We start from the raw sequence: 26,249 nt of genomic DNA on the forward strand, positions 1-26,249 counted from the left end.
ATAAAAGAGAACCCAACCCAAAAAGTTTGGTTGATTAGTCTGTGGCATTCTGTTAAACTGTTGCTTATGGCGGTCTCTGTGAGCTTCTCAGCGACATTCAGCCAGCCAGGTATCCTGCCTGCAGTAGATGGAATGTGGCAATGGAACGCTGGCTGCGCGTGTCATAATAGGCTCTGAGCCTTTATATACCTGTGCACAGCAGCAGCCACCTTCAGTCTGCTGCTGGACAGCCAGCAGCAGCAGCAGCAGGAGAGGTATGTAATCAGGAGCCCTCCTGCTAAGGGTAGACAGCTGCTCGTTCCACCCCACCCCCCGCCTTAATTGGTTCTCCTCCCTTCCAACGGTGTTGAGGCGGGTGGGAACAGCAGGGGGTGAAGGTGCTGTGTTTAAAGAGGTGGAGTTATGCAGATCTAAAACGCGTGGATTGCAGCAGCAGCAAGCCGAAAAGTGCAGGCATGTAAGGGATCTAGAGGTTGACAACATGTCTTCTTAACGGGAGTCCAGGAGCTCATCTCCACAAATGGACTTTTCAGGATCCTTGGGTGGCTCCGTAGTTTGAAACCAATTCTGGTTATCGCTTCTCGGCCTTTTGGCTAAGATCAAGTGTAGTATCTGTTCTTATCAGTTTAATATCTGATACGTCCCCTATCTGGGGACCATATATTAAATGGATTTTTAGAACAGGGAGATGGAAAAAGAGCTTGCTCTGTCCACTCCACGCATTGACCTGGTATTGCAGTATCTCCAGGACCGGTGCACCCCTTCTTTAATGCAGTTTCTAAAATCAGAAAGAATTGAATTCAATGTTTTTTGTTCATTTTGCTTGTTTGTCGGATTTTGGGATGGACTCTTTGGCTTTGCTTTTCTTCTCCTCATTGGATTTTTCATGTTCAAAGTTGCAGAAGCCAGATTACAAGCTCATTTTGGTTCAACTTCAGCAACTGTGCATTGCATTGCCATGTAATGTGATGCAATGCTATCTTTCTAGCTCTCCCTTTTTACTTCCTTTTGGATAAACAGACATATTAGGCAAGCATTTTGGAGCTTTCACCTAAATAACTACAGGTGGTGAGATAAGCTGCACAATATAATTGACCTTTCAGTATATTGTTGCACACACACCATCTATTTAGCAAATGCCCTTGTTATCAACAGCAGCCTTTTAAACTCACCTGAGCTAACAGGTATGTGCGCTGGTTACTCTGCTGCGCTTAAAATTTCTTTTTTGGTTTGCTACAATGCCTTTTCTGAAACGTTGTCTCCTTCTGCTGGAACACTGACTTCTTTCATTTAATGCCTGCAGACTATAAAAGAGAACCCAACCCAAAAAGTTTGGTTGATTAGTCTGTGGCATTCTGTTAAACTGTTGCTTATGGCGGTCTCTGTGAGCTTCTCAGCGACATTCAGCCAGCCAGGTATCCTGCCTGCAGTAGATGGAATGTGGCAATGGAACGCTGGCTGCGCGTGTCATAATAGGCTCTGAGCCTTTATATACCTGTGCACAGCAGCAGCCACCTTCAGTCTGCTGCTGGACAGCCAGCAGCAGCAGCAGCAGGAGAGGTATGTAATCAGGAGCCCTCCTGCTAAGGGTAGACAGCTGCTCGTTCCACCCCACCCCCCGCCTTAATTGGTTCTCCTCCCTTCCAACGGTGTTGAGGCGGGTGGGAACAGCAGGGGGTGAAGGTGCTGTGTTTAAAGAGGTGGAGTTATGCAGATCTAAAACGTGTGGATTGCAGCAGCAGCAAGCCGAAAAGTGCAGGCATGTAAGGGATCTAGAGGTTGACAACATGTCTTCTTAACGGGAGTCCAGGAGCTCATCTCCACAAATGGACTTTTCAGGATCCTTGGGTGGCTCCGTAGTTTGAAACCAATTCTGGTTATCGCTTCTCGGCCTTTTGGCTAAGATCAAGTGTAGTATCTGTTCTTATCAGTTTAATATCTGATACGTCCCCTATCTGGGGACCATATATTAAATGGATTTTTAGAACAGGGAGATGGAAAAAGAGCTTGCTCTGTCCACTCCACGCATTGACCTGGTATTGCAGTATCTCCAGGACCGGTGCACCCCTTCTTTAATGCAGTTTCTAAAATCAGAAAGAATTGAATTCAATGTTTTTTGTTCATTTTGCTTGTTTGTCGGATTTTGGGATGGACTCTTTGGCTTTGCTTTTCTTCTCCTCATTGGTTTTTTCATGTTCAAAGTTGCAGAAGCCAGATTACAAGCTCATTTTGGTTCAACTTCAGCAACTGTGCATTGCATTGCCATGTAATGTGATGCAATGCTATCTTTCTAGCTCTCCCTTTTTACTTCCTTTTGGATAAACAGACATATTAGGCAAGCATTTTGGAGCTTTCACCTAAATAACTACAGGTGGTGAGATAAGCTGCACAATATAATTGACCTTTCAGTATATTGTTGCACACACACCATCTATTTAGCAAATGCCCTTGTTATCAACAGCAGCCTTTTAAACTCACCTGAGCTAACAGGTATGTGCGCTGGTTACTCTGCTGCGCTTAAAATTTCTTTTTTGGTTTGCTACAATGCCTTTTCTGAAACGTTGTCTCCTTCTGCTGGAACACTGACTTCTTTCATTTAATGCCTGCAGACTATAAAAGAGAACCCAACCCAAAAAGTTTGGTTGATTAGTCTGTGGCATTCTGTTAAACTGTTGCTTATGGCGGTCTCTGTGAGCTTCTCAGCGACATTCAGCCAGCCAGGTATCCTGCCTGCAGTAGATGGAATGTGGCAATGGAACGCTGGCTGCGCGTGTCATAATAGGCTCTGAGCCTTTATATACCTGTGCACAGCAGCAGCCACCTTCAGTCTGCTGCTGGACAGCCAGCAGCAGCAGCAGCAGGAGAGGTATGTAATCAGGAGCCCTCCTGCTAAGGGTAGACAGCTGCTCGTTCCACCCCACCCCCCGCCTTAATTGGTTCTCCTCCCTTCCAACGGTGTTGAGGCGGGTGGGAACAGCAGGGGGTGAAGGTGCTGTGTTTAAAGAGGTGGAGTTATGCAGATCTAAAACGCGTGGATTGCAGCAGCAGCAAGCCGAAAAGTGCAGGCATGTAAGGGATCTAGAGGTTGACAACATGTCTTCTTAACGGGAGTCCAGGAGCTCATCTCCACAAATGGACTTTTCAGGATACTTGGGTGGCTCCGTAGTTTGAAACCAATTCTGGTTATCGCTTCTCGGCCTTTTGGCTAAGATCAAGTGTAGTATCTGTTCTTATCAGTTTAATATCTGATACGTCCCCTATCTGGGGACCATATATTAAATGGATTTTTAGAACAGGGAGATGGAAAAAGAGCTTGCTCTGTCCACTCCACGCATTGACCTGGTATTGCAGTATCTCCAGGACCGGTGCACCCCTTCTTTAATGCAGTTTCTAAAATCAGAAAGAATTGAATTCAATGTTTTTTGTTCATTTTGCTTGTTTGTCGGATTTTGGGATGGACTCTTTGGCTTTGCTTTTCTTCTCCTCATTGGTTTTTTCATGTTCAAAGTTGCAGAAGCCAGATTACAAGCTCATTTTGGTTCAACTTCAGCAACTGTGCATTGCATTGCCATGTAATGTGATGCAATGCTATCTTTCTAGCTCTCCCTTTTTACTTCCTTTTGGATAAACAGACATATTAGGCAAGCATTTTGGAGCTTTCACCTAAATAACTACAGGTGGTGAGATAAGCTGCACAATATAATTGACCTTTCAGTATATTGTTGCACACACACCATCTATTTAGCAAATGCCCTTGTTATCAACAGCAGCCTTTTAAACTCACCTGAGCTAACAGGTATGTGCGCTGGTTACTCTGCTGCGCTTAAAATTTCTTTTTTGGTTTGCTACAATGCCTTTTCTGAAACGTTGTCTCCTTCTGCTGGAACACTGACTTCTTTCATTTAATGCCTGCAGACTATAAAAGAGAACCCAACCCAAAAAGTTTGGTTGATTAGTCTGTGGCATTCTGTTAAACTGTTGCTTATGGCGGTCTCTGTGAGCTTCTCAGCGACATTCAGCCAGCCAGGTATCCTGCCTGCAGTAGATGGAATGTGGCAATGGAACGCTGGCTGCGCGTGTCATAATAGGCTCTGAGCCTTTATATACCTGTGCACAGCAGCAGCCACCTTCAGTCTGCTGCTGGACAGCCAGCAGCAGCAGCAGCAGGAGAGGTATGTAATCAGGAGCCCTCCTGCTAAGGGTAGACAGCTGCTCGTTCCACCCCACCCCCCGCCTTAATTGGTTCTCCTCCCTTCCAACGGTGTTGAGGCGGGTGGGAACAGCAGGGGGTGAAGGTACTGTGTTTAAAGAGGTGGAGTTATGCAGATCTAAAACGCGTGGATTGCAGCAGCAGCAAGCCGAAAAGTGCAGGCATGTAAGGGATCTAGAGGTTGACAACATGTCTTCTTAACGGGAGTCCAGGAGCTCATCTCCACAAATGGACTTTTCAGGATCCTTGGGTGGCTCCGTAGTTTGAAACCAATTCTGGTTATCGCTTCTCGGCCTTTTGGCTAAGATCAAGTGTAGTATCTGTTCTTTTAAGAACACAAGAGCTACGATCTACACTTGACGAGAGCGATCGAACTCGGAAGGAGAAGAGCTTCGGAGCCCAGCTGACATCGGAGAAGGAAGGCGGATATCGGTGGGAGGAAGAAGCTCTAAAGAATCCAGAAGAAGACGAAGACTCGGAGAAGAATCGGGCTGTCCTGTGGAATCTTCGAGGAAGAAAATCATCGAGACAAAGACCTTTCGGGGAATTTGTCCAGAACACGACGGGAGAAGAATCTGCATAGCTCCACCCATTCCGGGAAGAGTTCCAGATCCAGCTCCAAGAAGTAACTGCAGGAGGAAAGCCATGGCAAGCGCTGCGAGGAAGGCCGAAAAGAAGAGCCTGGAGCAGGGGACAGCCAGGAGGGCCCAGCCAGGAGCCGATTCTGACCCCAAGGACTCTGCCTCCACGACTGGCCAGCAGAAGGGACCCCAGAAGCCCCGCCACGAAGCTCCAGCCCTGGAGCCATGGATGCGGCAGACGGTGGCCCTGAAGCTGAAGGAAGTGGATGGGAGGGTGCCGGACATGTCCTCGGACGTGTTCTGCCAGAAGATGCTGCTGGATCGAGGCTTCTCCAGGTCGGACACCCTCAGCATCCAGACCTTCTTGACGGGGATCTTCTTCGTCACCTTCGCCACTGTGAACACCTGCAGGAGGTTCTGGGAAATGGTAAGCGCAAAAGGACCGGATAATTCTTTCTCTGCCTTTACAGGTAGCTGCCCTATCCAGAGGGACGAAAGGAGGATCACGGTCTCCATGCGCAACCCGCACACCCCAGGCCAAGACATCTGTACCTTCCTGAGACGCTTCTGTTTGGTTGTGAAGGAACCCTCTCACATCCTGAATGGACTCGGCTTCTGGACAGGTAAGTGGTCGGTGACCGTTAGACTTCACAGGGACCTGGCGTACTCAGACGGACTTCGGCACCTGCCCCCGACATTCTCCCTGGGCAACTCCTACGGCCTCATCTATTACCCGGACATGCCGCGGAACTGCAGGAGATGCGGCAAGAACGGCCACGAGATGAAGGACTGCAAGGAGGATGCCTGCAGGATTTGTCGAGTGACGGGACACAGCTCGAAGGACTGCCCGAAGAAGACGTCCTGCAACCTGTGTGGGCTGGCGGCTCATCTGTACAAGGATTGCCCCAAGCGTGAGAGATCCTGGGCATCGGTGGTTGCGACGACCCCAGCTACGGAGGACAAGGCCCCGACGACCAGGCCTGTGAAGGTCAAGGACGCGACGACCAAGGCCCCAGCGGCCAAGGCCGAGACGACCAAGGCCAATGCGGTCAAGGAGTCGGTGGCCAAAGCCCCAGCGACGGTCCCAGCAGCTCCGAAGCAGAAGAAAAAGTCAAAGGAGGGTAAGAGTTCTGTCACCCCTCTCTCGATCCCTCCCCCTGCCACCCCCGTCCAATCCCCCCCCACCCCGGCCACCCCTGCTGAGGATTCCACTTCCTCTTCCTCCTTCCCCTACTCCTCAGCAGGTGTCCTTTCCCCTGCCCCGGCAGCCACTCTCCCTCCCCAGACCATGGTAGCGGTGGAATTAACCTTTCCTCCACCCGCCGCTATCTATTCCGAGGAGGATTTTCCTCTTCTTGTCTCCCCAGTTCCAACCCGGGGAAAGAGGAAGGTGGAGGACAGCCCTGCTACTGAATCCTCCAAAAAGAAGATTCTGGATTTCGTAGGCGAAAAGGAGGATACCCTCCCTGAGCCAGAAGAGATGGAGCACATGGTTGAGACCCTGGTGGCCGAGCCAGAAGAGGAGGAACTGGTGGTCGCCGAGATCGAGGCCGCGCTGCTTGACCAGATGGAGGAAGAGGGCCTGCTGGTGATCCTGTCACCAGCAGTCAACACCGACGAGGGACCACCCGACCGGAGTGGTAACTAAGGTGTATTGCCTGCGCTAACTTTTTCTTTTTTCCCTACATGATGGCTAATATTAACTTATTTTCCATTAATGTCAGGAGCATCAAGGACAAGTTCAGACGTCAGACTATTTATGCCTTCCTTACTTCCCAGTTGTGTGATGTTTATATGTTGCAGGAATGTTCCCTTCCCTCCTCTAGGTCCTTCAAACATCTGGCCAGGGAGTGGTCCCACGGTCCATCCTACTGGTCCGGTGGGGGTGACTGCAAGTCTGCGGGGGTCGCAATTCTGATCAGGGGGGGCGCATTCACGCTTGAGTCCGTCCAGGAGCTCATCTGCGGCAGGGCTCTTGTTGTAGATGGCAACTGGGCGGGAGAACCTGTCAGGTTCATCAACGTGTATGCGTCCCCACTGAAGAATGAGCGTTTGGAGCTTTTCCAGACCCTGCGGCTTCAGCTTGCCACCACCAGGACCTTAGTGATGGCCGGGGATTTCAACTGCCCCATCGAGGAGGATGGTCGTAGTTCTGGCACATCTGCCAAGTTGGACATCACGTCCAAGCTGCTCATCGAGATGGTAACCGAGGCCTCTCTTCAGGACGTGGTGGGCTCCATGGGGAGAGGCTCCACGAACTATTCGTGGAGCCGACCCGATGGCTCACTCCGCTCCAGGATTGACTTTGTGTTCACCTCTCGGGCAGTCAGGCAGAGTAGGCACTCGATGGTCTCCTGCTTCTTCTCCGACCACAGAGCCATTCACTTACAAGGTGTCCTCGGCGACGGTTTTCCGTCCGGGCCCGGCTCCTGGAAGCTGAATTGTGCTCTGCTGGCTCAGGATGAAGTCGTGGAGGAGCTGAGAGCAGCCTACGCAATGTGGCAGTCCTACAAGGGTAGCTTCCAAACAGTCTCTGATTGGTGGGAATATGTTAAACTTGAGTTTCGCTGTTTCTTTCAGGCCAAGGGTCGACAACAGGCGTGTGAGAAGAGGAGGGACTTCAGAGGGCTGCAGCGCGAGCTGCGGTCGCTGCAGGACCTTCTTCACTGCGGCTGGGACGTGAGGGAGGAGCTGGAGGAGACCAAGAAGAGCCTGAAAAGGCACTTTGAGGAGGAGTCCAAGCGAATCGTCTTCCGTTCCAAAGTGGAGAATCTGGAGAAGGGTGAGAAATGTAACTCATTCTTTTTCAGGAAACTTCATGCCGGTCACACGCCCCTGAACGAGCTGCGAGACGAGAGCGGAAACATGCGACGTGGGAAGGAGGACGTGATGAGGGTCGTCAGCGACTTCTACAGCGAACTCTACTCCCACAAGACTACCGACCCCGACGCTGCTGATAAGTTCCTGTCAGGTATCACTAACCATCTTGATCCTGCAGGCACGGCAGCCTTGGACAAACCTCTGATGGTGGGCGAATTGCTCTCTGCCGCTAAATCCTTTAGGACCGGCAGGACCCCGGGCAGTGATGGTCTTCCAGCGGAGCTCTATGTAGCGCTGGGAGACCTCATCTGTCCGGACCTGTTGGACCTGTACGAGGAGATGGTGGTGGAGGGTAGAATGCCTCCATCTTTGAGGGAAGGAATGGTCACGATCCTGTACAAGCGGAAGGGAGAGAGGTGCGACCTGAGGAATTGGCGTCCCATCACTCTGCTCAACGTGGACTACAAGATCCTGGCCAAGACGATGGCGACACGACTTAAGACGGTGATCGGACGGATCATCCACCCGGACCAGACCTGCGGCATCCCTGGACGTCGCATCGCAGACAGCCTCGCTCTCGTGCGGGACACGGTCGAGTACATCAAGGTCCGCCGCGCACACGCGGCCCTGGTCTCCTTGGATCAGGAGAAGGCCTTCGACCGGGTTTCCCACGAGTTCATGGGCCGAGCTCTGCACCGGTTAGGTTTGGGTAACATGTTTTGTTCGTATGTCCGTCTGATGTATTTTGATATCCACAGCTCGGTGTTGGTGAACGGCTGGAAGACTGACCCCTTCCCTGTCCTCTCTGGGGTCAGACAAGGCTGCCCTCTATCACCTCTTCTTTTTGTTTGTGTTATAGAACTCTTCGCAGAGGCTATCCGGCAGAATGGAGAGATCAGAGGGATCACCGCACCGGGTCCGGGACGACACGAGGTCAAGTGCTCGCTCTACATGGACGACGTCACCGTCTTCTGCGCTGATCGTGGTTCAGTCGACGCCCTCGTCCAGACGTGTGAGAGGTTCGGCCGGGCTTCAGGGGCCAAAGTCAACTGCAGGAAGTCGGAAGCCATGCTCTTCGGGGATTGGCAGCCGGCCTCCTCCGCCCCCTTCCCCTTCAACATTCAACCGGATTTCCTCAAGGTGCTGGGAGTCTGGTTCGGGAAGGAAGGAGCGGCCCTCAAGTCCTGGCAAGAACGTTTGGCCAAGGTGAAGCAACGGATCGGACTCTGGAGCCTCAGACACCTCACTTGTGAGGGTAAGGCACTCGTCCTGCGTAATGAGGTCCTGCCCGTCTTGCAGTACACGGCGCAGGCCTGGCCCCCACACGTCACTGTGTGCAGGGCCATTACCAGGACAGTGTTTCACTTTGTCTGGGGATCCAAGATGGACAGAGTCAGGCGGGCCGTCATGTACAAGGAGCCTTGCAAGGGTGGGAAGGGCGTTCCAGATATTCCCACCCTCCTGCGATCCTCTTTTGTGTGTGATTGTGTCCGCCGGACTTTGCAAGTCAAGAATGGCTCCGCGGGCAGGTCCATGTCTCGCTTCTTCCTGCTTCCTCTTTGGAGGCGACTCGGCTGGGACAAGTGGGACAGCTCCTTCCCCTACAACTGGACGACGCCATGGTTCTACGGAGACGTCGTTCGATTTGTGGGGGAGCATCAACTGGAGGGACTCAAGCCCGACTTGTGGAAGCCCAAAACTATCCACAAGCTAATCAGAGCCAAGGATGACGTGGAGAACATCACAGGACTTCACCAGGACACGCTGGAGACTGTGTGGACAAATGTGTCGTCTGACAGGCTGACCAACGGGCACAAGGACTTGTCGTGGATGGCGATTCAGGGCGGACTGCCCGTCCGGTCATTCATGCATGCCCGGAACCTGTGCAAGACCCGGTACTGCCCAAGGTGCCCCTTCGTGGAGGAAACATCTTTGCACACTTTTTGGGACTGCGGATTTGCACAGCGCCTATTGACTGCACTTGAGGACGACCTGAGGAACTCTGTCCCCAGGGCGAGCCTATCGCACCATTCTGTGCTTTATGGACTCTTCCCTGGGGTTCATACCGTCGGAGCCATCCAGGAGGCTTGGCGCCTTATGAACTGCTTCAAGGATGCCCTTTGGGTCGCCAGGAACCGGCTCATCTTGAGGAGGGAGAGGATGTCCATCCAGGACTGCCGCAGGCTGATCCACAGCCTGCTCAGAGACTATTCCATCATGGACGGTCCGGAGGACGAGGATGAGGACTAAACCCCTCCTCCCCCTCTCCCCTTATGTGTCTTGTCTTTCAATAAAGCTTCGGGCCTGTGATTTTCCCCTCCCCATCCCCTTTTTCCCAATCCCTATCCCTTATCACGGTTCGTCGTACTGTATTGATTGATATGCTTTTTCTTTCAGATTGAGTGTTTTGTGTAGCATAGGGGTGTGATGTGTCTAGTTAGTGCGTCGTATCCTCATGCTATGTAAATATGATGTAGAATTCTGTGTGTACTGGGCTGCGGCACTGTACACTGTCTGTTAACTTATTTTCTGTGCTAATAAAAGATATATTCAATCAAAAAAATCTGTTCTTATCAGTTTAATATCTGATACGTCCCCTATCTGGGGACCATATATTAAATGGATTTTTAGAACAGGGAGATGGAAAAAGAGCTTGCTCTGTCCACTCCACGCATTGACCTGGTATTGCAGTATCTCCAGGACCGGTGCACCCCTTCTTTAATGCAGTTTCTAAAATCAGAAAGAATTGAATTCAATGTTTTTTGTTCATTTTGCTTGTTTGTCGGATTTTGGGATGGACTCTTTGGCTTTGCTTTTCTTCTCCTCATTGGATTTTTCATGTTCAAAGTTGCAGAAGCCAGATTACAAGCTCATTTTGGTTCAACTTCAGCAACTGTGCATTGCATTGCCATGTAATGTGATGCAATGCTATCTTTCTAGCTCTCCCTTTTTACTTCCTTTTGGATAAACAGACATATTAGGCAAGCATTTTGGAGCTTTCACCTAAATAACTACAGGTGGTGAGATAAGCTGCACAATATAATTGACCTTTCAGTATATTGTTGCACACACACCATCTATTTAGCAAATGCCCTTGTTATCAACAGCAGCCTTTTAAACTCACCTGAGCTAACAGGTATGTGCGCTGGTTACTCTGCTGCGCTTAAAATTTCTTTTTTGGTTTGCTACAATGCCTTTTCTGAAACGTTGTCTCCTTCTGCTGGAACACTGACTTCTTTCATTTAATGCCTGCAGACTATAAAAGAGAACCCAACCCAAAAAGTTTGGTTGATTAGTCTGTGGCATTCTGTTAAACTGTTGCTTATGGCGGTCTCTGTGAGCTTCTCAGCGACATTCAGCCAGCCAGGTATCCTGCCTGCAGTAGATGGAATGTGGCAATGGAACGCTGGCTGCGCGTGTCATAATAGGCTCTGAGCCTTTATATACCTGTGCACAGCAGCAGCCACCTTCAGTCTGCTGCTGGACAGCCAGCAGCAGCAGCAGCAGGAGAGGTATGTAATCAGGAGCCCTCCTGCTAAGGGTAGACAGCTGCTCGTTCCACCCCACCCCCCGCCTTAATTGGTTCTCCTCCCTTCCAACGGTGTTGAGGCGGGTGGGAACAGCAGGGGGTGAAGGTGCTGTGTTTAAAGAGGTGGAGTTATGCAGATCTAAAACGCGTGGATTGCAGCAGCAGCAAGCCGAAAAGTGCAGGCATGTAAGGGATCTAGAGGTTGACAACATGTCTTCTTAACGGGAGTCCAGGAGCTCATCTCCACAAATGGACTTTTCAGGATCCTTGGGTGGCTCCGTAGTTTGAAACCAATTCTGGTTATCGCTTCTCGGCCTTTTGGCTAAGATCAAGTGTAGTATCTTTTGAAAAGGCGGTTTTGGATGTTGGCCGCCCTAGTAGATTGATACATTATGCACACTGGGGTTTAGGCGCTTGTTAGTACGCCAGGTGGCTAATATAGTCATCTGGTGGAAAGCATGGCCCCCCAGGATCGACGCCATTGGGCCGGGGAAGATCGAAAGCCCGAAGTGTGAAGTGCCCCAGGAGTGGTGACCCTGGGGTGCCTTAACTCACTGGGATTGGGAACCCCACTTGAGTTTATGGCACATTTGCACAAGCACTTCAAATTTTCTTTCTTCGCACACACCCTTATTCCGGGCCTTCTGGCCTTAGGATGGGGAATTTTTCAATTCCCGGTCGAAGGTCCGGGCAGTATTATACTGTGAAACCTTCACTATTTATTTAATTTCTTTGTCACTGTGTGTCCACTTATTCACGTGTGTCACGTCCTACTAGGATTTTGTCGGGATGCGGTTCCCTTACGGGTTCCTCTCTTGGCAGGTCTAGGGGGGGAGTGTGTGGCCATCAGGTTCCGCTCCCCCCTGAACCCCCCTGGCTCTCCTCTTTCGGGAGGAGAGCGTTGTTGGCTCCCCTCTTCCGGGAGGGGAGCACAGTCTTTGGCTCCCAGTGCCTTGCTCGGGTGAGAACTCGGGCAGGTGCTGGGGGTAAGATTGGGTCGCCTCTGGCTTCGGCTGGAGGTGGCTTTTTGTCCCTGTTCCTCGCTGTGGCCTTTTGGCTCGGAGGGACGGGGAATGGTTTGGGGGACCCTTCTCCTTTTGGAGAGGGTTTCAAGAAGACCAGCATCCTAGTGCACTTTTTTTGTGGCACTTGTCACTTTTTTAAGCGCACTCGGGTTTTGTACACGAATTCGGGCTTTCGATAAAAAAAAAAAATCTGTTCTTATCAGTTTAATATCTGATACGTCCCCTATCTGGGGACCATATATTAAATGGATTTTTAGAACAGGGAGATGGAAAAAGAGCTTGCTCTGTCCACTCCACGCATTGACCTGGTATTGCAGTATCTCCAGGACCGGTGCACCCCTTCTTTAATGCAGTTTCTAAAATCAGAAAGAAGTGAATTCAATGTTTTTTGTTCATTTTGCTTGTTTGTCGGATTTTGGGATGGACTCTTTGGCTTTGCTTTTCTTCTCCTCATTGGATTTTTCATGTTCAAAGTTGCAGAAGCCAGATTACAAGCTCATTTTGGTTCAACTTCAGCAACTGTGCATTGCATTGCCATGTAATGTGATGCAATGCTATCTTTCTAGCTCTCCCTTTTTACTACCTTTTGGATAAACAGACATATTAGGCAAGCATTTTGGAGCTTTCACCTAAATAACTACAGGTGGTGAGATAAGCTGCACAATATAATTGACCTTTCAGTATATTGTTGCACACACACCATCTATTTAGCAAATGCCCTTGTTATCAACAGCAGCCTTTTAAACACACCTGAGCTAACAGGTATGTGCGCTGGTTACTCTGCTGCGCTTAAAATTTCTTTTTTGGTTTGCTACAATGCCTTTTCTGAAACGTTGTCTCCTTCTGCTGGAACACTGACTTCTTTCATTTAATGCCTGCAGACTATAAAAGAGAACCCAACCCAAAAAGTTTGGTTGATTAGTCTGTGGCATTCTGTTAAACTGTTGCTTATGGCGGTCTCTGTGAGGTTCTCAGCGACATTCAGCCAGCCAGGTATCCTGCCTGCAGTAGATGGAATGTGGCAATGGAACGCTGGCTGCGCGTGTCATAATAGGCTCTGAGCCTTTATATACCTGTGCACAGCAGCAGCCACCTTCAGTCTGCTGCTGGACAGCCAGCAGCAGCAGCAGCAGGAGAGGTATGTAATCAGGAGCCCTCCTGCTAAGGGTAGACAGCTGCTCGTTCCACCCCACCCCCCGCCTTAATTGGTTCTCTTCCCTTTCAACGGTGTTGAGGCGGGTGGGAACAGCAGGGGGTGAAGGTGCTGTGTTTAAAGAGGTGGAGTTATGCAGATCTAAAGCGCGTGGATTGCAGCAGCAGCAAGCCGAAAAGTGCAGGCATGTAAGGGATCTAGAGGTTGACAACATGTCTTCTTAACGGGAGTCCAGGAGCTCATCTCCACAAATGGACTTTTCAGGATCCTTGGGTGGCTCCGTAGTTTGAAACCAATTCTGGTTATCGCTTCTCGGCCTTTTGGCTAAGATCAAGTGTAGTATCTGTTCTTATCAGTTTAATATCTGATACGTCCCCTATCTGGGGACCATATATTAAATGGATTTTTAGAACAGGGAGATGGAAAAAGAGCTTGCTCTGTCCACTCCACGCATTGACTTGGTATTGCAGTATCTCCAGGACCGGTGCACCCCTTCTTTAATGCAGTTTCTAAAATCAGAAAGAAGTGAATTCAATGTTTTTTGTTCATTTTGCTTGTTTGTCGGATTTTGGGATGGACTCTTTGGCTTTGCTTTTCTTCTCCTCATTGGATTTTTTATGTTCAAAGTTGCAGAAGCCAGATTACAAGCTCATTTTGGTTCAACTTCAGCAACTGTGCATTGCATTGCCATGTAATGTGATGCAATGCTATCTTTCTAGCTCTCCCTTTTTACTACCTTTTGGATAAACAGACATATTAGGCAAGCATTTTGGAGCTTTCACCTAAATAACTACAGGTGGTGAGATAAGCTGCACAATATAATTGACCTTTCAGTATATTGTTGCACACACACCATCTATTTAGCAAATGCCCTTGTTATCAACAGCAGCCTTTTAAACTCACCTGAGCTAACAGGTATGTGCGCTGGTTACTCTGCTGCGCTTAAAATTTCTTTTTTGGTTTGCTACAATGCCTTTTCTGAAACGTTGTCTCCTTCTGCTGGAACACTGACTTCTTTCATTTAATGCCTGCAGACTATAAAAGAGAACCCAACCCAAAAAGTTTGGTTGATTAGTCTGTGGCATTCTGTTAAACTGTTGCTTATGGCGGTCTCTGTGAGCTTCTCAGCGACATTCAGCCAGCCAGGTATCCTGCCTGCAGTAGATGGAATGTGGCAATGGAACGCTGGCTGCGCGTGTCATAATAGGCTCTGAGCCTTTATATACCTGTGCACAGCAGCAGCCACCTTCAGTCTGCTGCTGGACAGCCAGCAGCAGCAGCAGCAGGAGAGGTATGTAATCAGGAGCCCTCCTGCTAAGGGTAGACAGCTGCTCGTTCCACCCCACCCCCCGCCTTAATTGGTTCTCCTCCCTTTCAACGGTGTTGAGGCGGGTGGGAACAGCAGGGGGTGAAGGTGCTGTGTTTAAAGAGGTGGAGTTATGCAGATCTAAAACGCGTGGATTGCAGCAGCAGCAAGCCGAAAAGTGCAGGCATGTAAGGGATCTAGAGGTTGACAACATGTCTTCTTAACGGGAGTCCAGGAGCTCATCTCCACAAATGGACTTTTCAGGATCCTTGGGTGGCTCCGTAGTTTGAAACCAATTCTGGTTATCGCTTCTCGGCCTTTTGGCTAAGATCAAGTGTAGTATCTGTTCTTATCAGTTTAATATCTGATACGTCCCCTATCTGGGGACCATATATTAAATGGATTTTTAGAACAGGGAGATGGAAAAAGAGCTTGCTCTGTCCACTCCACGCATTGACCTGGTATTGCAGTATCTCCAGGACCGGTGCACCCCTTCTTTAATGCAGTTTCTAAAATCAGAAAGAATTGAATTCAATGTTTTTTGTTCATTTTGCTTGTTTGTCGGATTTTGGGATGGACTCTTTGGCTTTGCTTTTCTTCTCCTCATTGGATTTTTCATGTTCAAAGTTGCAGAAGCCAGATTACAAGCTCATTTTGGTTCAACTTCAGCAACTGTGCATTGCATTGCCATGTAATGTGATGCAATGCTATCTTTCTAGCTCTCCCTTTTTACTTCCTTTTGGATAAACAGACATATTAGGCAAGCATTTTGGAGCTTTCACCTAAATAACTACAGGTGGTGAGATAAGCTGCACAATATAATTGACCTTTCAGTATATTGTTGCACACACACCATCTATTTAGCAAATTCCCTTGTTATCAACAGCAGCCTTTTAAACTCACCTGAGCTAACAGGTATGTGCGCTGGTTACTCTGCTGCGCTTAAAATTTCTTTTTTGGTTTGCTACAATGCCTTTTCTGAAACGTTGTCTCCTTCTGTTGGAACACTGACTTCTTTCATTTAATGCCTGCAGACTATGAAAGAGAACCCAACCCAAAAAGTTTGGTTGATTAGTCTGTGGCATTCTGTTAAACTGTTGCTTATGGCGGTCTCTGTGAGCTTCTCAGCGACATTCAGCCAGCCAGGTATCCTGCCTGCAGTAGATGGAATGTGGCAATGGAACGCTGGCTGCGCGTGTCATAATAGGCTCTGAGCCTTTATATACCTGTGCACAGCAGCAGCCACCTTCAGTCTGCTGCTGGACAGCCAGCAGCAGCAGCAGCAGGAGAGCTATGTAATCAGGAGCCCTCCTGCTAAGGGTAGACAGCTGCTCGTTCCACCCCACCCCCCGCCTTAATTGGTTCTCCTCCCTTCCAACGGTGTTGAGGCGGGTGGGAACAGCAGGGGGTGAAGGTGCTGTGTTTAAAGAGGTGGAGTTATGCAGATCTAAAACGCGTGGATTGCAGCAGCAGCAAGCCGAAAAGTGCAGGCATGTAAGGGATCTAGAGGTTGACAACATGTCTTCTTAACGGGAGTCCAGGAGCTCATCTCCACAAATGGACTTTTCAGGATCCTTGGGTGGCTCCGTAGTTTGAAACCAATTCTGGTTATCGCTTCTCGGCCTTTTGGCTAAGATCAAGTGTAGTATCTGTTCTTATCAGTTTAATATGTGATACGTCCCCTATCTGGGGACCATATATTAAATGGATTTTTAGAACAGGGAGATGGAAAAAGAGCTTGCTCTGTCCACTCCACGCATTGACCTGGTATTGCAGTATCTCCAGGACCGGTGCACCCCTTCTTTAATGCAGTTTCTAAAATCAGAAAGAATTGAATTCAATGTTTTTTGTTCATTTTGCTTGTTTGTCGGATTTTGGGATGGACTCTTTGGCTTTGCTTTTCTTCTCCTCATTGGATTTTTCATGTTCAAAGTTGCAGAAGCCAGATTACAAGCTCATTTTGGTTCAACTTCAGCAACTGTGCATTGCATTGCCATGTAATGTGATGCAATGCTATCTTTCTAGCTCTCCCTTTTTACTTCCTTTTGGATAAACAGACATATTAGGCAAGCATTTTGGAGCTTTCACCTAAATAACTACAGGTGGTGAGATAAGCTGCACAATATAATTGACCTTTCAGTATATTGTTGCACACACACCATCTATTTAGCAAATGCCCTTGTTATCAACAGCAGCCTTTTAAACTCACCTGAGCTAACAGGTATGTGCGCTGGTTACTCTGCTGCGCTTAAAATTTCTTTTTTGGTTTGCTACAATGCCTTTTCTGAAACGTTGTCTCCTTCTGCTGGAACACTGACTTCTTTCATTTAATGCCTGCAGACTATAAAAGAGAACCCAACCCAAAAAGTTTGGTTGATTAGTCTGTGGCATTCTGTTAAACTGTTGCTTATGGCGGTCTCTGTGAGCTTCTCAGCGACATTCAGCCAGCCAGGTATCCTGCCTGCAGTAGATGGAATGTGGCAATGGAACGCTGGCTGCGCGTGTCATAATAGGCTCTGAGCCTTTATATACCTGTGCACAGCAGCAGCCACCTTCAGTCTGCTGCTGGACAGCCAGCAGCAGCAGGAGAGGTATGTAATCAGGAGCCCTCCTGCTAAGGGTAGACAGCTGCTCGTTCCACCCCACCCCCCGCCTTAATTGGTTCTCCTCCCTTCCAACGGTGTTGAGGCGGGTGGGAACAGCAGGGGGTGAAGGTGCTGTGTTTAAAGAGGTGGAGTTATGCAGATCTAAAACGCGTGGATTGCAGCAGCAGCAAGCCGAAAAGTGCAGGCATGTAAGGGATCTAGAGGTTGACAACATGTCTTCTTAACGGGAGTCCAGGAGCTCATCTCCACAAATGGACTTTTCAGGATCCTTGGGTGGCTCCGTAGTTTGAAACCAATTCTGGTTATCGCTTCTCGGCCTTTTGGCTAAGATCAAGTGTAGTATCTGTTCTTATCAGTTTAATATCTGATACGTCCCCTATCTGGGGACCATATATTAAATGGATTTTTAGAACAGGGAGATGGAAAAAGAGCTTGCTCTGTCCACTCCACGCATTGACCTGGTATTGCAGTATCTCCAGGACCGGTGCACCCCTTCTTTAATGCAGTTTCTAAAATCAGAAAGAATTGAATTCAATGTTTTTTGTTCATTTTGCTTGTTTGTCGGATTTTGGGATGGACTCTTTGGCTTTGCTTTTCTTCTCCTCATTGGATTTTTCATGTTCAAAGTTGCAGAAGCCAGATTACAAGCTCATTTTGGTTCAACTTCAGCAACTGTGCATTGCATTGCCATGTAATGTGATGCAATGCTATCTTTCTAGCTCTCCCTTTTTACTTCCTTTTGGATAAACAGACATATTAGGCAAGCATTTTGGAGCTTTCACCTAAATAACTACAGGTGGTGAGATAAGCTGCACAATATAATTGACCTTTCAGTATATTGTTGCACACACACCATCTATTTAGCAAATGCCCTTGTTATCAACAGCAGCCTTTTAAACTCACCTGAGCTAACAGGTATGTGCGCTGGTTACTCTGCTGCGCTTAAAATTTCTTTTTTGGTTTGCTACAATGCCTTTTCTGAAACGTTGTCTCCTTCTGCTGGAACACTGACTTCTTTCATTTAATGCCTGCAGACTATAAAAGAGAACCCAACCCAAAAAGTTTGGTTGATTAGTCTGTGGCATTCTGTTAAACTGTTGCTTATGGCGGTCTCTGTGAGCTTCTCAGCGACATTCAGCCAGCCAGGTATCCTGCCTGCAGTAGATGGAATGTGGCAATGGAACGCTGGCTGCGCGTGTCATAATAGGCTCTGAGCCTTTATATACCTGTGCACAGCAGCAGCCACCTTCAGTCTGCTGCTGGACAGCCAGCAGCAGCAGCAGCAGGAGAGGTATGTAATCAGGAGCCCTCCTGCTAAGGGTAGACAGCTGCTCGTTCCACCCCACCCCCCGCCTTAATTGGTTCTCCTCCCTTCCAACGGTGTTGAGGCGGGTGGGAACAGCAGGGGGTGAAGGTGCTGTGTTTAAAGAGGTGGAGTTATGCAGATCTAAAACGCGTGGATTGCAGCAGCAGCAAGCCGAAAAGTGCAGGCATGTAAGGGATCTAGAGGTTGACAACATGTCTTCTTAACGGGAGTCCAGGAGCTCATCTCCACAAATGGACTTTTCAGGATCCTTGGGTGGCTCCGTAGTTTGAAACCAATTCTGGTTATCGCTTCTCGGCCTTTTGGCTAAGATCAAGTGTAGTATCTGTTCTTATCAGTTTAATATCTGATACGTCCCCTATCTGGGGACCATATATTAAATGGATTTTTAGAACAGGGAGATGGAAAAAGAGCTTGCTCTGTCCATTCCACGCATTGACCTGGTATTGCAGTATCTCCAGGACCGGTGCACCCCTTCTTTAATGCAGTTTCTAAAATCAGAAAGAATTGAATTCAATGTTTTTTGTTCATTTTGCTTGTTTGTCGGATTTTGGGATGGACTCTTTGGCTTTGCTTTTCTTCTCCTCATTGGATTTTTCATGTTCAAAGTTGCAGAAGCCAGATTACAAGCTCATTTTGGTTCAACTTCAGCAACTGTGCATTGCATTGCCATGTAATGTGATGCAATGCTATCTTTCTAGCTCTCCCTTTTTACTTCCTTTTGGATAAACAGACATATTAGGCAAGCATTTTGGAGCTTTCACCTAAATAACTACAGGTGGTGAGATAAGCTGCACAATATAATTGACCTTTCAGTATATTGTTGCACACACACCATCTATTTAGCAAATGCCCTTGTTATCAACAGCAGCCTTTTAAACTCACCTGAGCTAACAGGTATGTGCGCTGGTTACTCTGCTGCGCTTAAAATTTCTTTTTTGGTTTGCTACAATGCCTTTTCTGAAACGTTGTCTCCTTCTGCTGGAACACTGACTTCTTTCATTTAATGCCTGCAGACTATAAAAGAGAACCCAACCCAAAAAGTTTGGTTGATTAGTCTGTGGCATTCTGTTAAACTGTTGCTTATGGCGGTCTCTGTGAGCTTCTCAGCGACATTCAGCCAGCCAGGTATCCTGCCTGCAGTAGATGGAATGTGGCAATGGAACGCTGGCTGCGCGTGTCATAATAGGCTCTGAGCCTTTATATACCTGTGCACAGCAGCAGCCACCTTCAGTCTGCTGCTGGACAGCCAGCAGCAGCAGCAGGAGAGGTATGTAATCAGGAGCCCTCCTGCTAAGGGTAGACAGCTGCTCGTTCCACCCCACCCCCCGCCTTAATTGGTTCTCCTCCCTTCCAACGGTGTTGAGGCGGGTGGGAACAGCAGGGGGTGAAGGTGCTGTGTTTAAAGAGGTGGAGTTATGCAGATCTAAAACGCGTGGATTGCAGCAGCAGCAAGCCGAAAAGTGCAGGCATGTAAGGGATCTAGAGGTTGACAACATGTCTTCTTAACGGGAGTCCAGGAGCTCATCTCCACAAATGGACTTTTCAGGATCCTTGGGTGGCTCCGTAGTTTGAAACCAATTCTGGTTATCGCTTCTCGGCCTTTTGGCTAAGATCAAGTGTAGTATCTGTTCTTATCAGTTTAATATCTGATACGTCCCCTATCTGGGGACCATATATTAAATGGATTTTTAGAACAGGGAGATGGAAAAAGAGCTTGCTCTGTCCACTCCACGCATTGACCTGGTATTGCAGTATCTCCAGGACCGGTGCACCCCTTCTTTAATGCAGTTTCTAAAATCAGAAAGAATTGAATTCAATGTTTTTTGTTCATTTTGCTTGTTTGTCGGATTTTGGGATGGACTCTTTGGCTTTGCTTTTCTTCTCCTCATTGGATTTTTCATGTTCAAAGTTGCAGAAGCCAGATTACAAGCTCATTTTGGTTCAACTTCAGCAACTGTGCATTGCATTGCCATGTAATGTGATGCAATGCTATCTTTCTAGCTCTCCCTTTTTACTTCCTTTTGGATAAACGGACATATTAGGCAAGCATTTTGGAGCTTTCACCTAAATAACTACAGGTGGTGAGATAAGCTGCACAATATAATTGACCTTTCAGTATATTGTTGCACACACACCATCTATTTAGCAAATGCCCTTGTTATCAACAGCAGCCTTTTAAACTCACCTGAGCTAACAGGTATGTGCGCTGGTTACTCTGCTGCGCTTAAAATTTCTTTTTTGGTTTGCTACAATGCCTTTTCTGAAACGTTGTCTCCTTCTGCTGGAACACTGACTTCTTTCATTTAATGCCTGCAGACTATAAAAGAGAACCCAACCCAAAAAGTTTGGTTGATTAGTCTGTGGCATTCTGTTAAACTGTTGCTTATGGCGGTCTCTGTGAGCTTCTCAGCGACATTCAGCCAGCCAGGTATCCTGCCTGCAGTAGATGGAATGTGGCAATGGAACGCTGGCTGCGCGTGTCATAATAGGCTCTGAGCCTTTATATACCTGTGCACAGCAGCAGCCACCTTCAGTCTGCTGCTGGACAGCCAGCAGCAGCAGCAGCAGGAGAGGTATGTAATCAGGAGCCCTCCTGCTAAGGGTAGACAGCTGCTCGTTCCACCCCACCCCCCGCCTTAATTGGTTCTCCTCCCTTCCAACGGTGTTGAGGCGGGTGGGAACAGCAGGGGGTGAAGGTGCTGTGTTTAAAGAGGTGGAGTTATGCAGATCTAAAACGCGTGGATCGCAGCAGCAGCAAGCCGAAAAGTGCAGGCATGTAAGGGATCTAGAGGTTGACAACATGTCTTCTTAACGGGAGTCCAGGAGCTCATCTCCACAAATGGACTTTTCAGGATCCTTGGGTGGCTCCGTAGTTTGAAACCAATTCTGGTTATCGCTTCTCGGCCTTTTGGCTAAGATCAAGTGTAGTATCTGTTCTTATCAGTTTAATATCTGATACGTCCCCTATCTGGGGACCATATATTAAATGGATTTTTAGAACAGGGAGATGGAAAAAGAGCTTGCTCTGTCCACTCCACGCATTGACCTGGTATTGCAGTATCTCCAGGATCGGTGCACCCCTTCTTTAATGCAGTTTCTAAAATCAGAAAGAATTGAATTCAATGTTTTTTGTTCATTTTGCTTGTTTGTCGGATTTTGGGATGGACTCTTTGGCTTTGCTTTTCTTCTCCTCATTGGATTTTTCATGTTCAAAGTTGCAGAAGCCAGATTACAAGCTCATTTTGGTTCAACTTCAGCAACTGTGCATTGCATTGCCATGTAATGTGATGCAATGCTATCTTTCTAGCTCTCCCTTTTTACTTCCTTTTGGATAAACAGACATATTAGGCAAGCATTTTGGAGCTTTCACCTAAATAACTACAGGTGGTGAGATAAGCTGCACAATATAATTGACCTTTCAGTATATTGTTGCACACACACCATCTATTTAGCAAATGCCCTTGTTATCAACAGCAGCCTTTTAAACTCACCTGAGCTAACAGGTATGTGCGCTGGTTACTCTGCTGCGCTTAAAATTTCTTTTTTGGTTTGCTACAATGCCTTTTCTGAAACGTTGTCTCCTTCTGCTGGAACACTGACTTCTTTCATTTAATGCCTGCAGACTATAAAAGAGAACCCAACCCAAAAAGTTTGGTTGATTAGTCTGTGGCATTCTGTTAAACTGTTGCTTATGGCGGTCTCTGTGAGCTTCTCAGCGACATTCAGCCAGCCAGGTATCCTGCCTGCAGTAGATGGAATGTGGCAATGGAACGCTGGCTGCGCGTGTCATAATAGGCTCTGAGCCTTTATATACCTGTGCACAGCAGCAGCCACCTTCAGTCTGCTGCTGGACAGCCAGCAGCAGCAGGAGAGGTATGTAATCAGGAGCCCTCCTGCTAAGGGTAGACAGCTGCTCGTTCCACCCCACCCCCCGCCTTAATTGGTTCTCCTCCCTTCCAACGGTGTTGAGGCGGGTGGGAACAGCAGGGGGTGAAGGTGCTGTGTTTAAAGAGGTGGAGTTATGCAGATCTAAAACGCGTGGATTGCAGCAGCAGCAAGCCGAAAAGTGCAGGCATGTAAGGGATCTATAGGTTGACAACATGTCTTCTTAACGGGAGTCCAGGAGCTCATCTCCACAAATGGACTTTTCAGGATCCTTGGGTGGCTCCGTAGTTTGAAACCAATTCTGGTTATCGCTTCTCGGCCTTTTGGCTAAGATCAAGTGTAGTATCTGTTCTTATCAGTTTAATATCTGATACGTCCCCTATCTGGGGACCATATATTAAATGGATTTTTAGAACAGGGAGATGGAAAAAGAGCTTGCTCTGTCCACTCCACGCATTGACCTGGTATTGCAGTATCTCCAGGACCGGTGCACCCCTTCTTTAATGCAGTTTCTAAAATCAGAAAGAATTGAATTCAATGTTTTTTGTTCATTTTGCTTGTTTGTCGGATTTTGGGATGGACTCTTTGGCTTTGCTTTTCTTCTCCTCATTGGATTTTTCATGTTCAAAGTTGCAGAAGCCAGATTACAAGCTCATTTTGGTTCAACTTCAGCAACTGTGCATTGCATTGCCATGTAATGTGATGCAATGCTATCTTTCTAGCTCTCCCTTTTTACTTCCTTTTGGATAAACAGACATATTAGGCAAGCATTTTGGAGCTTTCACCTAAATAACTACAGGTGGTGAGATAAGCTGCACAATATAATTGACCTTTCAGTATATTGTTGCACACACACCATCTATTTAGCAAATGCCCTTGTTATCAACAGCAGCCTTTTAAACTCACCTGAGCTAACAGGTATGTGCGCTGGTTACTCTGCTGCGCTTAAAATTTCTTTTTTGGTTTGCTACAATGCCTTTTCTGAAACGTTGTCTCCTTCTGCTGGAACACTGACTTCTTTCATTTAATGCCTGCAGATTATAAAAGAGAACCCAACCCAAAAAGTTTGGTTGATTAGTCTGTGGCATTTTGTTAAACTGTTGCTTATGGCGGTCTCTGTGAGCTTCTCAGCGACATTCAGCCAGCCAGGTATCCTGCCTGCAGTAGATGGAATGTGGCAATGGAACGCTGGCTGCGCGTGTCATAATAGGCTCTGAGCCTTTATATACCTGTGCACAGCAGCAGCCACCTTCAGTCTGCTGCTGGACAGCCAGCAGCAGCAGCAGCAGGAGAGGTATGTAATCAGGAGCCCTCCTGCTAAGGGTAGACAGCTGCTCGTTCCACCCCACCCCCCGCCTTAATTGGTTCTCCTCCCTTCCAACGGTGTTGAGGCGGGTGGGAACAGCAGGGGGTGAAGGTGCTGTGTTTAAAGAGGTGGAGTTATGCAGATCTAAAACGCGTGGATTGCAGCAGCAGCAAGCCGAAAAGTGCAGGCATGTAAGGGATCTAGAGGTTGACAACATGTCTTCTTAATGGGAGTCCAGGAGCTCATCTCCACAAATGGACTTTTCAGGATCCTTGGGTGGCTCCGTAGTTTGAAACCAATTCTGGTTATCGCTTCTCGGCCTTTTGGCTAAGATCAAGTGTAGTATCTGTTCTTATCAGTTTAATATCTGATACGTCCCCTATCTGGGGACCATATATTAAATGGATTTTTAGAACAGGGAGATGGAAAAAGAGCTTGCTCTGTCCACTCCACGCATTGACCTGGTATTGCAGTATCTCCAGGACCGGTGCACCCCTTCTTTAATGCAGTTTCTAAAATCAGAAAGAATTGAATTCAATGTTTTTTGTTCATTTTGCTTGTTTGTCGGATTTTGGGATGGACTCTTTGGCTTTGCTTTTCTTCTCCTCATTGGATTTTTCATGTTCAAAATTGCAGAAGCCAGATTACAAGCTCATTTTGGTTCAACTTCAGCAACTGTGCATTGCATTGCCATGTAATGTGATGCAATGCTATCTTTCTAGCTCTCCCTTTTTACTTCCTTTTGGATAAACAGACATATTAGGCAAGCATTTTGGAGCTTTCACCTAAATAACTACAGGTGGTGAGATAAGCTGCACAATATAATTGACCTTTCAGTATATTGTTGCACACACACCATCTATTTAGCAAATGCCCTTGTTATCAACAGCAGCCTTTTAAACTCACCTGAGCTAACAGGTATGTGCGCTGGTTACTCTGCTGCGCTTAAAATTTCTTTTTTGGTTTGCTACAATGCCTTTTCTGAAACGTTGTCTCCTTCTGCTGGAACACTGACTTCTTTCATTTAATGCCTGCAGACTATAAAAGAGAACCCAACCCAAAAAGTTTGGTTGATTAGTCTGTGGCATTCTGTTAAACTGTTGCTTATGGCGGTCTCTGTGAGCTTCTCAGCGACATTCAGCCAGCCAGGTATCCTGCCTGCAGTAGATGGAATGTGGCAATGGAACGCTGGCTGCGCGTGTCATAATAGGCTCTGAGCCTTTATATACCTGTGCACAGCAGCAGCCACCTTCAGTCTGCTGCTGGACAGCCAGCAGCAGCAGCAGCAGGAGAGGTATGTAATCAGGAGCCCTCCTGCTAAGGGTAGACAGCTGCTCGTTCCACCCCACCCCCCGCCTTAATTGGTTCTCCTCCCTTCCAACGGTGTTGAGGCGGGTGGGAACAGCAGGGGGTGAAGGTGCTGTGTTTAAAGAGGTGGAGTTATGCAGATCTAAAACGCGTGGATTGCAGCAGCAGCAAGCCGAAAAGTGCAGGCATGTAAGGGATCTAGAGGTTGACAACATGTCTTCTTAACGGGAGTCCAGGAGCTCATCTCCACAAATGGACTTTTCAGGATCCTTGGGTGGCTCCGTAGTTTGAAACCAATTCTGGTTATCGCTTCTCGGCCTTTTGGCTAAGATCAAGTGTAGTATCTGTTCTTATCAGTTTAATATCTGATACGTCCCCTATCTGGGGACCATATATTAAATGGATTTTTAGAACAGGGAGATGGAAAAAGAGCTTGCTCTGTCCACTCCACGCATTGACCTGGTATTGCAGTATCTCCAGGACCGGTGCACCCCTTCTTTAATGCAGTTTCTAAAATCAGAAAGAATTGAATTCAATGTTTTTTGTTCATTTTGCTTGTTTGTCGGATTTTGGGATGGACTCTTTGGCTTTGCTTTTCTTCTCCTCATTGGATTTTTCATGTTCAAAGTTGCAGAAGCCAGATTACAAGCTCATTTTGGTTCAACTTCAGCAACTGTGCATTGCATTGCCATGTAATGTGATGCAATGCTATCTTTCTAGCTCTCCCTTTTTACTTCCTTTTGGATAAACAGACATATTAGGCAAGCATTTTGGAGCTTTCACCTAAATAACTACAGGTGGTGAGATAAGCTGCACAATATAATTGACCTTTCAGTATATTGTTGCACACACACCATCTATTTAGCAAATGCCCTTGTTATCAACAGCAGCCTTTTAAACTCACCTGAGCTAACAGGTATGTGCGCTGGTTACTCTGCTGCGCTTAAAATTTCTTTTTTGGTTTGCTACAATGCCTTTTCTGAAACGTTGTCTCCTTCTGCTGGAACACTGACTTCTTTTATTTAATGCCTGCAGACTATAAAAGAGAACCCAACCCAAAAAGTTTGGTTGATTAGTCTGTGGCATTCTGTTAAACTGTTGCTTATGGCGGTCTCTGTGAGCTTCTCAGCGACATTCAGCCAGCCAGGTATCCTGCCTGCAGTAGATGGAATGTGGCAATGGAACGCTGGCTG

At 47.6% G+C, this 26,249-nt stretch overlaps 14 non-coding genes and 3 pseudogenes across 14 annotated transcripts; all 17 read left to right on the forward strand.

Moving 5' to 3' along the window:
- Window positions 1-573: 573 nt before the first annotated feature.
- On the forward strand, window positions 574-764 carry LOC141198200 (U2 spliceosomal RNA). Its single transcript, XR_012270159.1, has one exon. It is a non-coding gene; the product is annotated as a U2 spliceosomal RNA (small nuclear RNA).
- Window positions 765-1,879: 1,115 nt separating this feature from the next.
- On the forward strand, window positions 1,880-2,070 carry LOC141198202 (U2 spliceosomal RNA). Its single transcript, XR_012270161.1, has one exon. It is a non-coding gene; the product is annotated as a U2 spliceosomal RNA (small nuclear RNA).
- Window positions 2,071-3,185: 1,115 nt separating this feature from the next.
- Window positions 3,186-3,376, forward strand: LOC141198203 (U2 spliceosomal RNA). The gene has a single exon (XR_012270162.1). It is a non-coding gene; the product is annotated as a U2 spliceosomal RNA (small nuclear RNA).
- Window positions 3,377-4,491: 1,115 nt separating this feature from the next.
- LOC141197999 (U2 spliceosomal RNA) lies at window positions 4,492-4,569 on the forward strand (annotated as a pseudogene).
- A 5,586-nt stretch (window positions 4,570-10,155) lies between these two features.
- On the forward strand, window positions 10,156-10,327 carry LOC141197881 (U2 spliceosomal RNA; annotated as a pseudogene).
- Window positions 10,328-11,442: 1,115 nt separating this feature from the next.
- Window positions 11,443-11,534, forward strand: LOC141198012 (U2 spliceosomal RNA; annotated as a pseudogene).
- A 789-nt stretch (window positions 11,535-12,323) lies between these two features.
- On the forward strand, window positions 12,324-12,507 carry LOC141197892 (U2 spliceosomal RNA). The gene has a single exon (XR_012269914.1). It is a non-coding gene; the product is annotated as a U2 spliceosomal RNA (small nuclear RNA).
- A 1,115-nt stretch (window positions 12,508-13,622) lies between these two features.
- Window positions 13,623-13,813, forward strand: LOC141198454 (U2 spliceosomal RNA). The gene has a single exon (XR_012270404.1). It is a non-coding gene; the product is annotated as a U2 spliceosomal RNA (small nuclear RNA).
- A 1,115-nt stretch (window positions 13,814-14,928) lies between these two features.
- LOC141198204 (U2 spliceosomal RNA) lies at window positions 14,929-15,119 on the forward strand. The gene has a single exon (XR_012270163.1). It is a non-coding gene; the product is annotated as a U2 spliceosomal RNA (small nuclear RNA).
- A 1,115-nt stretch (window positions 15,120-16,234) lies between these two features.
- Window positions 16,235-16,425, forward strand: LOC141197855 (U2 spliceosomal RNA). Its single transcript, XR_012269882.1, has one exon. It is a non-coding gene; the product is annotated as a U2 spliceosomal RNA (small nuclear RNA).
- Window positions 16,426-17,534: 1,109 nt separating this feature from the next.
- Window positions 17,535-17,725, forward strand: LOC141198205 (U2 spliceosomal RNA). Its single transcript, XR_012270164.1, has one exon. It is a non-coding gene; the product is annotated as a U2 spliceosomal RNA (small nuclear RNA).
- A 1,115-nt stretch (window positions 17,726-18,840) lies between these two features.
- On the forward strand, window positions 18,841-19,031 carry LOC141198451 (U2 spliceosomal RNA). The gene has a single exon (XR_012270401.1). It is a non-coding gene; the product is annotated as a U2 spliceosomal RNA (small nuclear RNA).
- Window positions 19,032-20,143: 1,112 nt separating this feature from the next.
- On the forward strand, window positions 20,144-20,334 carry LOC141198206 (U2 spliceosomal RNA). The gene has a single exon (XR_012270165.1). It is a non-coding gene; the product is annotated as a U2 spliceosomal RNA (small nuclear RNA).
- A 1,115-nt stretch (window positions 20,335-21,449) lies between these two features.
- Window positions 21,450-21,640, forward strand: LOC141197909 (U2 spliceosomal RNA). The gene has a single exon (XR_012269929.1). It is a non-coding gene; the product is annotated as a U2 spliceosomal RNA (small nuclear RNA).
- Window positions 21,641-22,749: 1,109 nt separating this feature from the next.
- LOC141198207 (U2 spliceosomal RNA) lies at window positions 22,750-22,940 on the forward strand. Its single transcript, XR_012270166.1, has one exon. It is a non-coding gene; the product is annotated as a U2 spliceosomal RNA (small nuclear RNA).
- A 1,115-nt stretch (window positions 22,941-24,055) lies between these two features.
- Window positions 24,056-24,246, forward strand: LOC141198208 (U2 spliceosomal RNA). The gene has a single exon (XR_012270167.1). It is a non-coding gene; the product is annotated as a U2 spliceosomal RNA (small nuclear RNA).
- A 1,115-nt stretch (window positions 24,247-25,361) lies between these two features.
- LOC141198209 (U2 spliceosomal RNA) lies at window positions 25,362-25,552 on the forward strand. Its single transcript, XR_012270168.1, has one exon. It is a non-coding gene; the product is annotated as a U2 spliceosomal RNA (small nuclear RNA).
- Window positions 25,553-26,249: the final 697 nt, after the last annotated feature.

Source organism: Phyllobates terribilis, unplaced genomic scaffold (assembly GCF_046119375.1).
Source record: "Phyllobates terribilis strain yellow unplaced genomic scaffold, ASM4611937v1 Scaffold_94__1_contigs__length_6153435, whole genome shotgun sequence".
NCBI classification, from domain to species: Eukaryota; Metazoa; Chordata; class Amphibia; order Anura; family Dendrobatidae; genus Phyllobates; species Phyllobates terribilis.